General features: G+C 46.7%; 1 protein-coding gene across 3 annotated transcripts in view; it reads right to left on the bottom strand.

Moving 5' to 3' along the window:
* Positions 1 to 15,172: 15,172 nt before the first annotated feature.
* Positions 15,173 to 15,484, bottom strand: part of ASH2L (ASH2 like, histone lysine methyltransferase complex subunit) — a 26,321-nt gene continuing 26,009 nt past the window's right edge. For all 3 annotated transcript variants that reach the window (XM_075601215.1, XM_075601216.1, XM_075601217.1), the window contains exon 16: positions 15,173 to 15,484. This exon is cut by the window's right edge and continues 1,059 nt beyond it. The gene's annotated coding sequence lies outside the window, so the exon portion shown is untranslated.

The following is a 15,484-nucleotide window of genomic DNA, read 5'->3' as shown; positions in this document are numbered from 1 at the left end:
CTTGTTACTCGGCTCTTAAGGCCTCGGCATGATCAGCGCTTAGGCGCTGACCCGTGCTGCTGCTCGGCACTGAGCCCCTGCAGCCGCAATGAGAGCGGCTTTAGCAGGGGCTCGAGCACTCGTCAGCACGCTTGGGGAAGCGTGTATCTGACGGCGTTTTGAAATTTCCCCGCTTGCTGGAGCGCAGGGCCGGTCACGTGAGCGGTTCCAGCTCCGTGACATCACTGACCCGCCCCCGGCCCGCCCCCTGATGGCGCGCTGTGTAAGGCCAGGGAAAGCACCGCTTTCCCTGAGCCTCAGCGCGCCTCAGCACTGTTTGGGGCACTATGTCCCAGGCCTAACTCCTGACCTGGGAGACTGCGAGGGAGCTCCCGTCCCCTATACGCCAAGTACCCAGACCCCACCCACATAGATGACACCCAAATAACGAATAGACAACGTTTGGCGGTACAAAGCAGCGGCTTTTTATTTAACTGTAACCCATTTTAGTTTAACATTTTGGCCAAATTGTTGTAAGCCCAAGCCACTACACGGCAGACCACATCTCAAGGGTCCCTAATTCTAATATAAATTCTTAATAATCTGTGCATTACCAGGAAGAATGATTTATAATAAATCTGTCAAAATTAGTTGCAAAGTTCTAAGTCTGATTGAAGCTCTTATTAACCTGTACATTACCAGGAAAAGCAAGTTCCCCTGAGAGTGGGAGATGCTATGGAGTCAGCTTTTAACCATTAAAATGTGGGAGGGAGTGAGCTTCAATTAGGCAGGCGGTTGCCACCCTCCAATCAGCTAAGACTAGCTGAACAAGAATTGTAAAACATACAGGACACCCACAAGCTCATATTGAACCCCCAAAATAACCACAACATGTATATAAGCATATAAGTGTCACAGAGGAGTGCTACTGAGCATGGCAATATATATATTTAAAACCAGAGACATATGCTTATATATATGTTGTGGTTATTTTGGGGGTTCAATATGAGCTTGTGGGTGTCCTGTATGTTTTACAATTCTTGTTCAGCTAGTCTTAGATGATTGGAGGGTGGCAACCGCCTGCCTAATTGAAGCTCACCCCCTCCCACATTTAAATGGTTAAAAGCTCACTCCATAGCATCTCCCACTCTCAGGGGAACTGGCTTGCTTGCAGTGTGATTGTGTATAAGTTCTACCCCTGCCAGAGCTCTCGCACAAAAAGGGTTAAAGATCAAAGGTCCTTGAACCGATGACCCGTGACACCCAAGCCGGTTCCACACGACCCGGCTGTTGACGCAAGTGGGTTAGCCAGAATAAGCACACTTGCCACCCAACTACCACCACCTATGGGGCTATTTAATATTTAACCTCCCTTAAACTAGCCCCGTACCGCCAGACCCGCCAGGACCCTCACCAGCCCGCCCTGCATGGCATTCTTAAATAAATCGGCACCAAAGTCCGACAAGTATTCCCCATCCGACCTAAACCAATCGCTAGTCACTGAATCAAAGTCAGGATGCTTTTAAAGTAGCAATCCAACATCCGCCCAAATTATATCCTTTACCTTGGATAGCAGATGCATCCCCAGAGGGCTGGCCTGGCATGGCTATGCGTCCTGTAAATCACATCCGCCACATTGTTTGCATCTGCCGTTCCCGCCGCTGTGCTCTCTGGATGCGTCCCTGCGACCTCCCCTGCTGCCAACACCGACCGCGTGCGCCGGAACACCTTCCCAGCGGCGCGGGTCTCCCGCAGCCAGGAGCTACTCCGCACGGGACTTCCCACGCAGCATCCCCCGGGGCAGCGTGCCGCACTCCCCCAGCCGGGAGCTACTCCGCACGGGACTTCCCACGCAGCATCCCCCGGGGCAGCGTGCCGCACTCCCCCAGCCGGGAGCTACTCCGCACGGGACTTCCCACGCAGCATCCCCCGGGGCAGCGTGCCGCACTCCCCCAGCCGGGAGATACTCCGCACGGGACTTCCCACGCAGCATCCCCCGGGGCAGCGTGCCGCACTCCCCCAGCCGGGAGCTACTCCGCACGGGACTTCCCACGCAGCATCCCCCGGGGCAGCGTGCCGCACTCCCCCAGCCGGGAGCTACTCCGCACGGGACTTCCCACGCAGCATCCCCCGGAGCAGCGTGCAGCACTCCCCCAGCCGGGAGTTACACCCAGCCTCAGGCATGTATTATACTAAGCGCATGCGTGGCAATGAAAAATACCTGTCTTCCTACGACAGTGTATCCACGGTCGACGCGCACGGCAGACAGCGTTGGCGCGGCAGCTAGGTGGAAATGCAAAGAAACTTGTATTTTCTATCGGCTGCCGTGCCACGTGACACTGTGAGCCAATCACAGCGAGGCCTACCGTTGTGACGTCATGGCCACGCCTCCCAGCCACATGCGTCATCTTTTGGTCTATAGGCACAAAAAACACGCGCGACACATGCACGCACAACATTGTGCGCGCGCCCACACGCGTTCCTGCGCTTAGTATAATACATGCCTTAGGCTTAGTCCATAGAGACTGAAGCCGTGCGGAGGCGCGCTGAGGCTCAGGGAAAGTGGTGCTTTCCCTGGCCTTAGAGCGCGCGCCGTCCGTGGGCGTGTCTGGGGGCGGGCCAGTGACGTCACGGAGCTGAGGGTGAACCGCTCACGTGACCGGCCCTGTGCTCCAGCGAGCACAGAATCTAAAGATTTGGTAAGACACACGCTTCCGCAGGCGTGCGGGAGCCCCTGCTAAAGCCGCTCTCATTGCGGCTGCAGGGGCTCAGTGCCGAGCAGCAGCGCGCCTCAGCACGGGTCAGCTGACCATGCCCGAGGCCTTAAACTGGCTCTCCAGCTCTCGCGAGCAACCGAGCAGAAAGACTCCTGCTCCAGCAGCCACGTGGGAGGCCCAGCACCGGAGCTGCAACTCAGCTTCTATTGCTGGCAGGGCGCAGACTGACCATGCACCCTGCCCTAAAATAACTTCCCTTGTCCCTCCCCCACCGCCCCCTGCCTGCCTCACCCGAAGGCAAGGGGGACGGGGGGGGAGGGGGAAAGAGAGGCCAGGGAGCAAAAAGAGGTAAGAGGGAAGCTTGGCCTCCCGGTCATGGGGCCCCTCACATAAGGCTCAAGGCAGATTTCCAATGGTTACATTTTGTTTTTTAAACACGTTTTGGACTATGACTGTGACCTTCACTTATATAACTATTCTTCTGTAATCCGTTCAGCCTCGGGAGAACGTGATATAAATCATATGTCTACCAAGTCGTTTGTCCCATATGGTTCTAGTTAATCTGTTCTTCTTATCTGTGCAGTAACATATGACGTACGCTAAACACAAGCTACCCAGACAGTTCCCTCATGTGGTTACCGGACAGATCCTCGAAGCCAAGGACAGAGCCAGGGTACGGCCTAGGCGGAAAATGCCCCACATCAAAAATACGGGGCAACCTGCACCCACACCGCAGTCATTCCCGCACCCAGCGCTATAGAAAAAGCAGTGTGGTGGTTTTGTATTGTATTGCTAATGCTCCTTTGTTAATTTAACATTTATCTAGTAAAATAATTTGGGGATTATTTTTTAATGTAGTATTCTGGTCGTTTGAATTGATTTGGTCATTTATATAAATATTTGATTCGATTTGTCATTTTGCTCCACTTAGTGTGTATTTATTTCCTTATATTCAGGTCTAATATAGTGCTACGTGGTTATACTCTGTGCCAGTACATATTGCGGTTAGGTTATCCTCCGTGTCAGTGTATACACAATGACAGAGTATAACCTGACCAGGTTGTATTGGTGCAATGCCGGGTCACCTCTGCGGCACGAGTACCTTCTGGCTTTGTGGGGCTCTCCATAAGTGCCCTACCACAACCCAAAATGCATTACCTCAAGCAAAGTATTGGCTACGCCCAATCTAACCCTCCTTTGTATGACTCAGAGTTCCCCATGAGTATACAGTTGTATGTCAAATTCCAGCCGCAATCCCTAGGCCTGAACCTCTCGTCTGGAGTAGTCACCCCTCACCAGCATTTACAAGAACATTATGGTTTTAGAAAATATATTTAAAAAAAATTAGAATACCTGCAAATTAGGCATTTCATCTCCCTCCCCCCCCGTGACAGCCGGTGGTGGGTGGTGTGTCTTCTATGAACTGATGACGCTAACATTACGCCTAGGTTGAGGCGAGCTTGGGGGAGATATTTAGGGGAGACGTTGAATGATGGGGATCGGTCTGTATCACCACCAATCAAAATGGTTTCATACTCCTGCATAGAGGGCACTTAACCTGCCTACGTTTGTACAGCCTAATGCGCCTACGATATATTGGAGGGGACGCAGAAGACCTAGCTTTTACATATATATCTTTGATTCACGTGCCCTACAATATTCCCCATATGGGATATAGTCTTCTCTGTATTACACACGATTCGGAAATGTACCCGTTTTGAGGAATCCTTTGGTTCCGCTTACTCGATAAGCCACATAAAGACCTGGCCAAGCCAGCAAATACGCTTATATCCGAACATTGTTACAACCATACGAGTTACAGCTAGGCAAAGGGTCACAACCTAATTCAGGGCTGCTCAACTCCAGCCCCCCCCCTCCCCCCCACAGGTCAGGTTTTCAAGATATCCCAGCTTCAGCACATGTGGCTCAATTAGTCCCTGCTTCAACACAGGTGCTGACCAATCCACCATCTATGCAACAAATGATATATACAATTGAAACGCTTAATGGTTTACTGCATAGCAGGGATCATAAACGCTTGCGATGCGAAGCCTTTTTTTTTTTAAGTCCCAGGGTGGCCTTCTCCTTTATTCCAGACTTTGTTAAGGGCAATACTGTCTTTTATTTTGCAATTCCTGTTTTTCATTTACATTATATCAGGAGCGGTCAACTCCAGTCCTCAAGAGCCAACAGGTCAGGTTTTCAGGATACACCTGGCTCAGTCTTCGGCTGTCCCTGTGCCGAAGCAAGGATATCCTGAAAACCTGACCTGTTGGTGGCCATTGAGGACAGGAGTTGGTAACCCCTGCATTATAGTATCATACTTATTTGCCCTTTGTAAAAAACATCCGGTCTACAGCCAAATGTCTAATTGAAGAGACAACTGACACCTTTTCTTTACTTTATTATTCATTCTACTGTACGTTAAATTGCTAAAGTAACATGCACGCCACGTCATGCACATTTCATATATTTTAGATACATTTGTGAACCAGGCGCCTTCACATTCTCATGATCCTCACTTTCTTATTTTTATTTCTGTACCCCTTTATTTCCCCTCCTGCACGGTTATAAAATGTTTAATAGACTTTTTGAAAAAATAAAATAAAAATAAATTTGAATTACGGAACATCTTAAATGGAAACATGCTTTCCACAAAGAAATACACAATTGTAGTAGACAGGTGTTTAATTTTCAAGGAATGAATGAACTCCATAATAACTGCAGATGGGTAGATGTAACTCAAAAACATTTTTTCTCCAATTTCACTAAAAATATCTCTAATTAGAAATTAATCTATTTCATGAATACACGTTTATAGTTTAAATGATGAATTTCATTTTCATTTATTTGTTTGATGAGACAACGGTGGCTAAGGCCGCTTATAGTGCCGGCTACAGCGACGGTGCGCAGCGTCAAGGCAAGTAGATATAATCTGGCGCGTGCGCCTATAGTGGGCGCGACCGCGACGGCGCAACGTAGCGAACAAAATGGCTAAAGTCAATAGATTTGATATTTACCGCGACGGCCGCACCACGTGACTGCAATAAGCCAATCACTGTCTCTGCCTGACGTCATCGCCCCATGCAGCCAGCGACATCGCAAACACGCAATTACAACTTTGGCGACGGTGACGGGTGACGTCACCGGTCGAGTCGCCGTCTATGTAGCCTGCACTATAAGCTCAGCCCAAGATATACTTTATTCAAATATGAAGAGTGTTCGTTTTTTGTGAGCATAATACGATTTTGTTATAGAACTGTGGTTGTTTAATAATTAAGAGGTGTGCACGGGTACACAACATAGTTCATTACTGATCGTCACCCAAGGAAGCGAAACACGTGTAAGAATATAGGGTCCAGATAGCGTTCCTGTACAAACTTCATAAAACAGCAGCGATACCTGAATGTGTCTGCAGAACAAACTGTATGTTACTCAGGTTTAGCTGCTAGTGAGCAGCACTGCAGAATAGTGGTGCTACCCCAGCCTCTGACAAAAACCACGGACCAGACATAACTGGGCTTTCAACATTACAGGAGCCCAATGTGAGATGGTTGACGTCAACAAAAGAAGATCGGATGCCATCTCTGTTCCGTTTCAAAGAACCATCAGCTGATTGGCTGTATGTACCTGGAGAACAGCACGGAAAGAAAGACGGGATATGTGCTTCATGCCATAGTGCTTGTTGAGTAAACAGTCTACAATACTCCCAGGAAAAGGCTGGTAATACCAGAACTGAATTCACCACTTTGTAGTAAGTAAATATAGCAGTCTACATCCAGGAAGGTGATTATCGTCTGCATCTAGTCACTCTACTGAAATATTGCACACACTACTAAAAAAAAAAAAAAAAAAAAAAAGATAGTTTACCTGTTATATGACATCTTACGAAGAACACACAAATATCTGTATTTTAAGAGGCGTCAAATAGTCTCTACACCCCCCTTTTAGTACCTTGGAGAGATAAATCTTAGAAGTACTTTTAAAATCTTTAATATTCAAGTAATTTTCAACATAGATCAACTGGCATTGCACTGGGCCACGTTGCCGTGTGTATTTTGAAATATTAATTTTAACGAGAATATAAAAATTTTTATATTTGTAGTTAACAGCACTCCTCCCATATCACTTTTACAGGGTTTTCCTTATTATAATTTTCAGACATTCACATTGATTACAGCCTCTAGTGCAGACCCCAGAGGGTCGTGTTTTGGGGATTAGGGAATCCTACACGTGGTCTCACACGAAGATTCCATGCACAGATTAGACGATGAGGGCGTCACATGGCTTCCCATTGCAGTACCCTAGAGTTGGCTGAAAAATGGGGTTCAGATTTAAGCTGGCGTTTAATACACTAGCAAACCTAGTAATAAAAGTGAGGCACTAGCAAACCTAGTAATAAAAGTGAGGCACTAGCAAACCTAGTAATAAAAGTGAGGCACTAGCAAACCTAGTAATAAAAGTGAGGCACTAACAAACCTAGTAATAAAAGGGAGGCACTAGCAAACCTAGTAATAAAAGTGAGGCACTAGCAAACCTAGTAATAAAAGTGAGGCACTAGCAAACCTAGTAATAAAAGTGAGGCACTAGCAAACCTAGTAATAAAAGTGAGGCACTAGCAAACCTAGTAATAAAAGTGAGGCACTAGCAAACCTAGTAATAAAAGGGAGGCACTAGCAAACCTAGTAATAAAAGTGAGGCACTAGCAAACCTAGTAATAAAAGTGAGGCACTAGCAAACCTAGTAATAAAAGGGAGGCACTAGCAAACCTAGTAATAAAAGGGAGGCACTAGCAAACCTAGTAATAAAAGTGAGGCACTAGCAAACCTAGTAATAAAAGGGAGGCACTAGCAAACCTAGTAATAAAAGTGAGGCACTAGCAAACCTAGTAATAAAAGTGAGGCACTAGCAAACCTAGTAATAAAAGTGAGGCACTAGCAAACCTAGTAATAAAAGTGAGGCACTAGCAAACCTAGTAATAAAAGTGAGGCACTAGCAAACCTAGTAATAAAAGTGAGGCACTAGCAAACCTAGTAATAAAAGTGAGGCACTAGCAAACCTAGTAATAAAAGTGAGGCACTAGCAAACCTAGTAATAAAAGGGAGGCACTAGCAAACCTAGTAATAAAAGGGAGGCACTAGCAAACCTAGTAATAAAAGTGAGGCACTAGCAAACCTAGTAATAAAAGTGAGGCACTAGCAAACCTAGTAATAAAAGTGAGGCACTAGCAAACCTAGTAATAAAAGTGAGGCACTAGCAAACCTAGTAATAAAAGTGAGGCACTAGCAAACCTAGTAATAAAAGTGAGGCACTAGCAAACCTAGTAATAAAAGTGAGGCACTAGCAAACCTAGTAATAAAAGGGAGGCACTAGCAAACCTAGTAATAAAAGGGAGGCACTAGCAAACCTAGTAATAAAAGGGAGGCACTAGCAAACCTAGTAATAAAAGTGAGGCACTAGCAAACCTAGTAATAAAAGGGAGGCACTAGCAAACCTAGTAATAAAAGTGAGGCACTAGCAAACCTAGTAATAAAAGGGAGGCACTAGCAAACCTAGTAATAAAAGGGAGGCACTAGCAAACCTAGTAATAAAAGTGAGGCACTAGCAAACCTAGTAATAAAAGTGAGGCACTAACAAACCTAGTAATAAAAGTGAGGCACTAGCAAACCTAGTAATAAAAGTGAGGCACTAGCAAACCTAGTAATAAAAGTGAGGCACTAGCAAACCTAGTAATAAAAGTGAGGCACTAGCAAACCTAGTAATAAAAGTGAGGCACTAGCAAACCTAGTAATAAAAGGGAGGCACTAGCAAACCTAGTAATAAAAGGGAGGCAATGCTGGACATTCTTAGGGTGGTTAGAATTGTGGATCCTGACAAGCGAGTTAAAATCATTGGAGGAAATGAAGAATCGCTGGTCTGAACGGGGCTCTAAACCTGCTTTGCTTGAGGACTGTATGCAAAAAACTCATAACTCCAATTCGGAGAGATGCGTTTTTTCTTCTAAATCCAATACTGCCAGTATGTTGCTGATGAATAGTTTCAAATACTGACATATCCGACAAGAGGACCCAACGATTGGCCCCTTTTGCCAAATTAAACCAATACGCGTGGCAAGTTTCAGTGATTCTTTGATAAGGGCTGACCCAGTTGATCAATATGAAATTCACATATTTAAGTTAAAAAAACAAAAAAAACAAGCTGTGTGTGCTGAGCACGCGCATAGTAAGTGAAACTTCTTTGTTTTTTTTGTCACAGAAATTGTATTTGTGATGGTGATGTTTTTAATTAAAAAATCACAACACAATTTCACTTCCAAAACACAAAGAAGTTTGACCGCATGTTTTAGCTATTTGCACGTCTATATTTATAGTAACTGAATTCTTTGTGTCTGCGTGTGTCAGTCAGTGTGTGTGTGTGTGTGTCTGTCTGTCTCTCTCTCTGTGGTGTGTATGTCTCTCTCTCTCTCTCTCTCTGTGGTGTGTATGTCTCTCTCTATGTCCTACCCCCCCCCTCCCCTCCTGACCTCCCCACCCCGGCAGAGCTGCGGACACGGGGGACTCTGTCTGAGTTTCCTCCCCCCGGCGGAGCTACGGGCTGTGTTTCCTGCGGCAGCCAGCCCCCCAGCGGAGGTACATCACTCGGGGGCGGTGTTCAGCACATCACTGGGGTGTGTGTGTCAGGTCAGTGTATGTGTCAGTCAGTGTGTGTGTGTCAGTCAGTGTGTGTGTCAGTCAGTGTGTGTGTGTCAGTCAGTCAGTGTGTGTGTCAGTCAGTCAGTGTGTGTGTCAGTCAGTGTGTGTGTGTCAGTCAGTGTGTGTGTGTGTGTGTCAGTCAGTGTGCACATGTGTCAGTCAGTGTATGTATGTGTGTCAGTCAGTGTATGTATCTGTATCTGTGTCAGTCAGTGTGTGTGTGTGTGTGTCAGTCAGCGTGTGTGTGTCTCTCTCTCTCTGTGTCCTGCCCCCCCCTCTCCTGACTCCCCCTACCCCCGGTGGAGCTGCAGACATGGCTGTGTCCTGCTGCAGCCAGCCCCCCGGCGGAGGTACAGCGCCACGGTAACGCTTGGTGCGTGCTCAGCACTTTCCCCCCCCGCTCCTCTCGTTACTGGACCGGAGTAATACTGCGCATGCGCGGCATGTCAGCGGGCGTGTGGGGGGAACGGCGCCACTGCCAGGCGCTTTTGCCCATGCGGGGCGTCTGTTAGCGGCGCCATCACTACTGTGCATGCGCGGCATAGGTCAGCGGGCGTGTGGGGGGGAACGGCGCCGCTGCCAGCCGCTTCTGCGCATGCGGGGCGTCTGTTAGCGGCGCCATCACTACTGCGCATGCGCGGCATATGTCAGCGGGCGCGTGGGGGGAACGGCGGCCGCTCAGCGGTGTCAGCAGGCGTGTGGGGGGGAGCGGTGGCCGTTACGGTGACTGCGGGCGTGTGGGGGGGAGCGGCGGCTGTTAGGAGCGTGACGTTATTTCCGTTTCACATTTTCGTCTCCATGAAGGAGTTTTGTTCCATCAAAATTGACTAGGTGCCACTAAAGAAGTTTCACTTCAAAAAGTTGCAAACCTTAAATGCAGAATGGTCTGTTTATAATGCGGATTCAGGGTGATTTTTTTTTTTTTAAATCATCCTTTGCTGGGTTTTAAGCAGTTAAGTGTGTAGTAAAAAGAATAATAAACGTGCGAATGTCACCATCTAGCTCTTGAAATGCCCATGAGGCCGCCTCTATATTGGTAAGACCACCCGGAAGATTTAAACTTGCTCTCTCGAGCATAGGAGTTTACTTAAGCCTGGTGATGAATACACTACTCTATTAAAAGATTGTATTTATGACAAACAAAAGAGTCAAGCACACCAAGAGACATACTCGTCACAAGGCTGTCAGTCATGTTAATGACTTTTATACATTCATAGCAGCAGCCCACATTTGGGTGCATGCAAGCACCTTCCCCAGGCAAAGCACCCACTTTTCTACCATTAGGATTATAGAAAAGATCGATGTAGAGGTAAAACAACTTAAGTTCATTTTTGGCAAAAACCTCACTAAATGCACTTGCTGACCTGGAAATTCTTGAAATTTCTATTAAAAAAAAAAACTAATTAAGTGTCTATTCAGTCATAGTTCAGTTACCAAAACATAAAACTGATTAAGTATGATTTTGACAATGTCAAAACGATCATTTTAAAATCGCTTTTCCTCAGCACTCAAATGTAGTTGATTACTTTTACCTCTATAACAACGATATAAACAGTTTGTCGCGACAGCGTGACTGGATTTATACTCGTGATACTTTAAAACCCTGTGGCGTGAATGATTAATTCTGCGACTCCTGCTTTTTAGATGACACCGCCCCTCTGTGGTGTATTTGGGTATTTATACTGCATATTACATACTTATTCCTTAATGCAAAACATCAGCTATGTTATTATATTGCATTTTCTATTATTTTTGGTGTGACAAACCTTTACTATTTTCCCAAAGGTAAGGTAAGGGTTTGCTGGTTCCAGGCACCCCTTTGTCTTTTGTGGGTGTAGACCTGCATGTCTGAATAACTTTCTGATGACGTTTTTAATGGTATAAAATAGGTTTCCTAGATTTTGTATGAAACCTTAACCCCCAAAAGCCCAGTGACAAACCACACAGAATACACAACCACAGCTCTCGTTAGGAGATCAGCCTTAATCCTCTGGCGTGTCGGCTCATCTGAACGCCGCACCTCGCGGAAGTCTGCGCACCCGTGGCAGTTATTACTTAACTACCGAGTGCCCCTTTTGTATTCATGCCCTACCTCGTGACATGGAGACTACACCTTGGGGCACCCAAAAGATAAAAAGCAGCAAATCCCCCACAAAATCAGATTTTATTTATTTTTTAATCTTAAAAAAAGATCCAGGTTTCCTGCTGAGTTCAAATAGAAGTTTACGTCACAGTGTGAGGACATCACATCCCCTGTAGATGTCCCCATGGATGGCAAGATTTGTATTTTCTTCCAATTACAGACGACAGCCATATTGTCCCCCATGAAAAGTATTCTTGCTCAGTTTCTTGGGTTAATTTAGCGGTTAGCAGGGGCAGGGCCGCCAACAGAAATCGTGTGGCCCAGGACAAATATTTTAAGCAGCGCCCCCCTCCGTGTTGGCAGTATTGCGAGCCGACCCCCCCCCCCATTTCACACCTCACGAGCCCCCTCTCTTCCATGTATTTCTCTCCCTTCCGTCTCACCGCCTCGCATGTATTTCTCTCCCCTGCGTCTCACTCTTACTCCCTCTTTTCCTCACTCACCCCCTCTCTCTCTCCTCTCCCTCCGTCAATTACTCTACGCTCACTCATCCCCTCCCCCCCTAAAAGATATCCCACCCACCAATGTGAAAATCTTCCCAGCCCCAAATGCATACAAAAAAATCCCTCCCAATGCGTACAAAAAACCCACCTACCCAATACATGCAAACCCCCCCCCCAATACATGTAACATGTAAAAAAAAAACATACATGTAACATAACACACACTAAAAAAAACAACCCTCCCCAATACCCCAACCCATATAAAAATACCCCCAAGCGCCCAATATATATATATAAAAAGACCCCCACTCCCAATACAAAAAAAAAAAAAAAAGTAGACATACCTTGGGGATGGTTGGGACCTGTGGCTGCGGGGTCCGGTGGCCAGTGTGAGGTCTGAGGATCCGTCTGGCTGGGGAGGTCGCTGGGGGGAAAGATCCTAGTAGGGTCTGGGACTGAGGAAGGATGCCGGGCGGTAGGGTAGATTTGGGAGAAGGTCCGGCGCTACTGCAAGCGACAAAGATCCAGGCAACTTCCGGTTTGTAAGAGAGAACTTTATTCCAACATCACACACACAGAACCAGGCTACACCACGATCGTGTGTGTGATGTTGGAATAAAGTCCTCTCTTACAAACCGGAAGTTGCCTGGATCTTTGCCGCTTGCAGTAGCGCCGGACCTTCTCCCAAATCTACTCTACAAACTCTCACGGTCGCACGCAGGAGTAGCGGAGGTAAGAAGAGAGCAGGACCAAGATCGGAGAGCATCTAGGGAGGTAAGGGATTTCCCTCCCAGCCCCGATGTCTGCATTTGCCCCTCTCACTCCGCTCCCAAGTGGCCTATACTGACACCTACGGGTGCTGTGACTGTACACCGGTGCGTGCGCAGGACAATTTTATTGTTCATTTGCCAGGCGGTAGGGCCTGGATGGGGGAGTCGAGGGGATGCCGATAGGGGCATGGGGACGGTGGGGGGCTGGGGGGAGCGCGGGTGAAGGCCCGGCCCCTACTGCAGGGGGAATGACGGTGGCGGGGGCTGGACGGTGGGAGGGGCTGAGGAGCATGGCTTGGGACTCGGGGAGAGCGCAGGTTAAGGCCCGGCCGCCCAGGCCCTTACTGCAGGGGGAGCAAAAATGACAGCCATTTTTTTTTGGACACGGGCCAGGCCCCCAGAGTCACTGGGCCCGGGATGCCAACACCGGCTGTCCCCCCCTGTTGGCGGCCCTGAGCAGGGGATACGGGAGCAGCATGGTTGAAATCCATTGGACCCTTTGTAAACTCCAAGGATATAGATAGATTTAAAAAAAACCCGCGCCCACCCAAAAAAATACAATGCAGCAGAGATTGTTGCTTTAAGCAAGGTAAGAATGCTGCGGAGATCCTAAAGCTATGCTAAGGTTTATTGGGGAATTCACTGTGGTGGCCATATTATAAAAACCCAGCCAAAAAAATAGTTGACCTGGATATTTTCATAGGATGGAAGATACAACACCTCTTTCTCTACCATAACCTAATATAGTGTCAATTAAAAACAAAAAGTGTGAAACCCAGTGATTCAGTGTGGCGCTAAAACACAGTGATAGTGATATTTAAATAATATTAAATAATATATTGTGTAACTGAAAGAAACTCTCAACCTTCCAGGGAATATACACTGATTCCCTCACAAAACGTATGAATCCAGGACAGGAAGGGAGCAGGATCATCAGGAACACCCAGAAAAAAACATACAATAACAAATCATAGTGTAGTACTTAAGGACAATTATGGGTCAGAATTCAGGAAAAAACTTGGCTCTTACGGATCGCCTACTTACAAGAAGCAGGATAAAAAACAGCGTTTTTGTATGTAAAGTTGAATAATATATTCCTCCGCCTAAGATAGCAGCATACAGCAGTCACTGATGATTGTAAGCTGGATAGTGTGATCGCCGGGGCTTTCGCTCTCACAAACCAGCAACCGCATTCATACAGAGAGAAGAGGGAAACATAGTGTGTACCAGGTAACACTAAAAATTTTATAGAAGAAGCATAGAAATGTGTACTCACAATGCAACGTGTGAGCACATTCACATAAAGGTTTCTTTGAATATCAGGCAGCTACACGAACGGCTTGGCAGTTGGAAATGTCCTCCACTCCACTCAGAAATCCCCTCCTCGAGGGTGCCCCCTCGTCCGGATAGATGGCGTCTGACGTCACTTCCTGGCCTCGGAGTGACGCCTTCCGGTAAGGACGGGAAGATCAGGGGGTATGGAAGACTCGCCGAGCCGCAGTGCCTCTGGGGTTGGAGCAGGCTATCAGACCGTCAGTTTATGATGCAGCTGTACTCTGTCTCCTTCCTTAGCTTGGCTCAACGCGTTTCCTGAGGAAGCTGCGGATGCAGTGAAACGCGTTGAGCCAAGCTAAGGAAGGAGACAGAGTACAGCTGCATCATAAACTGACGGTCTGATAGCCTGCTCCAACCCCAGAGGCACTGCTGCTGCTGCGGCTCGGCGAGTCTTCCATACCCCCTGATCTTCCCGTCCTTACCGGAAGGCGTCACTCCGAGGCCAGGAAGTGACGTCAGACGCCATCTATCCGGACGAGGGGGCACCCTCGAGGAGGGGATTTCTGAGTGGAGTGGAGGACATTTCCAACTGCCAAGCCGTGTATGTAGCTGCCTGATATCCAAGAAACCTTTATGTGAATGTGCTCACACGTTGCATTGTGAGTACACATTTCTATGCTTCTTCTATAAAAATTTTAGTGTTACCTGGTACACACTATGTTTCCCTCTTCTCTCTGTATGAATGCGGTTGCTGGTTTGTGAGAGCGAAAGCCCCGGCGATCACACTATCCAGCTTACAATCATCAGTGACTGCTGTATGCTGCTATCTTAGGCGGAGGAATATATTATTCAACTTTACATACAAAAACGCTGTTTTTTATCCTGCTTCTTGTAAGTAGGCGATCCGTAAGAGCCAAGTTTTTTCCTGAATTCTGACCCATAATTGTCCTTAAGTACTACACTATGATTTGTTATTGTATGTTTTTTTCTGGGTGTTCCTGATGATCCTGCTCCCTTCCTGTCCTGGATTCATACAATTAAAAACAAAAACACATTAACATCAAACCCCAAGATAATTTACGATAAGAAAAATAAGCATTTTGTGTCTTGATAACAGTCACTGAAATAACCAGAACCAGTTTGGTAAACAATATAATGAAAAAAACAATTTATTTAAAACATTTTGTTTTGTTTAAACAGACAATATTTTACATCTAACTGAGCCCTAGTTTCAGCAAAATACAATTTTAGGTTAATTTTTGATTAGCCAACAAGTGGCCAGACATAGCATTAACACACATATTGCTGAATATTACTTTCCTTGGTTTGGTGGTTCACCATAATAATGCCTTGTACTTCAGTAGTGCCTTTTAATCCCAATTCTAGGGCATAGCCCACCTCTGGGGTTACATTCTGAAGAATATATTGTATTTATAAGGACCAAATAATACCAAAGCACCTTACA

The sequence above is a fragment of the Ascaphus truei genome, chromosome 5, assembly GCF_040206685.1.
Source record: "Ascaphus truei isolate aAscTru1 chromosome 5, aAscTru1.hap1, whole genome shotgun sequence".
NCBI classification, from domain to species: domain Eukaryota; kingdom Metazoa; phylum Chordata; class Amphibia; order Anura; family Ascaphidae; genus Ascaphus; species Ascaphus truei.
The sequence above is the reverse complement of the archived record's forward strand: the minus strand, read 5'-3'. Positions and strand labels throughout refer to the sequence as shown.